Genomic DNA, 1,754 nt, shown 5'->3' on the forward strand with positions numbered 1-1,754 from the left:
GCGTAGTTACATTAAGACGACATTCAAATATAATATGATCAGGTGTTCCTTCAGTTGCACCACAGTGACAGATTGGGGATTGTACAATCTTCCTAGTGTACAAGTCTTTAGGGGCTAGGGTGTAATTTAGCCGACATCTAAGAAGACTTGTTAAATAGTTTCTTGAAAGGTTAATGTCTTGATACCAAGGTTCTTTAGGTATAAGTGGTTGAATTTAATAATATTTTTTCCCATTTTTTCCCTGTAATTGTCCATTGTTTCTGCCAACTTTTCGACAATTCTGTTTTAGCATGCGACACTAGTGCTTTTGCAGAAAATTTAATCTGAAGCGAACGGTGACTTGATTCTTCAGCTGCGTACTTGGCTAATGCGTCTGCTATGTGATTTCCTTTTATGGATGTATGTATGCCCAGGAGTCCAGATATTGTAACCTGAGTTGGTTAATTTGTGATACAAAATTTTTATGTTAATAATGTACCAGTCTACATAGTAATCAGCTGTTATCGACCCCAGGGAGTGTAAGACTGACGCTGAATCAGTGGCATATTTATTCTTCTGGTGACATCTGTTGCATCGTTGACCTGGAGATTGCCAGAATGTAGACAAGTTGATTATTTTGTAATTCACGTTGTTAGGTTGATTTCTACAGGTTGATCCAATCGCTTGAACTATTGAGTAATACTGTGAGAGCTTATGATACAGTTTGAAAACTAAATCCTAAATAAATTCAATAATTGAACTTCCTTTTTAAACTGGTTCCCTGTGACACAACTAACATTTAACAAAATAATATACCTTGCTTGGTTCTATTTTTTATTTACAGTGGTTGAATATCTTGTAGAATTGATCCGATTCTGCGTTTTATTGAAATTGGTCAACGCTTTCCAACATGGCGAACAAAACCTACATAAACAAACGAAATTCTCCATAATTGTTCTTTTCTGGAACAAACATAATGGAATGGTATGCAATGTGTCAGCTCGTGGCGTGATGCGGGTTGCCTAACTGTCAAGGATCGGTGGTAGCATTAATATCAAGTTACCCTTTCCTCAACGTTAATTAACTGTACTGTATCCCTAGAATCTCTGGAGGAATTGGAGAGAGCGAATGGGCAGAGCTGAAGCAATACACGCTACTGCAAAGGCTGGTAACTGCAGACACTTTCCCCACCCCGCAATCCCGTTCCCTCGCACATATTCACTGGTCAAGCCGCCTCGCGTCACTACTTGTTTTCGTTCGCTCGCTCCAAAGATTTCTGGGACAGAGTATTGAGTTCCGCCGAACGAGGGTACATGAGTGGTTAAGTGATGGAATTGTGTTAGGGAGGTCGCAGGTTCTGATCCAGCGATCGACCATTCTGATTCCTAAAGGTCGCCCGTAAACTAATGTTACAATCACGGACACCCCTGCGATACACCAATGCCATTGACTTCCTATGAGGCCGTAATAACCCAGAAGTGTCCGTGACTGTAGAAAGCAGAGACGAGCCCGCAACTGAATTCAATTCACCTCTTCTGTGAATGCAAAATGAAAAGTAAAGGGACGAGAGACGTTGCTTTCCTCAAAGGACCCTGTAGGAGGAAGACCCCTCAACCGAACATTTTTCTACATATCAAAGCACATCATTGCTTCACTGCTGCCACCTGTGTCGAGTCTCGAAACTGTTTTCAAGCAGAACGTGGTCCGTCTGATGGCTACTATTTTCTCGTTCGCAGTGTCTCCAGGGACGATGGCTCGGCTTTTTACGAACAACT

The sequence above is a fragment of the Lepisma saccharinum genome, chromosome 11 (genome assembly GCF_977018435.1).
Source record: "Lepisma saccharinum chromosome 11, izLepSacc3.1, whole genome shotgun sequence".
Taxonomy (NCBI): Eukaryota; Metazoa; Arthropoda; class Insecta; order Zygentoma; family Lepismatidae; genus Lepisma; species Lepisma saccharinum.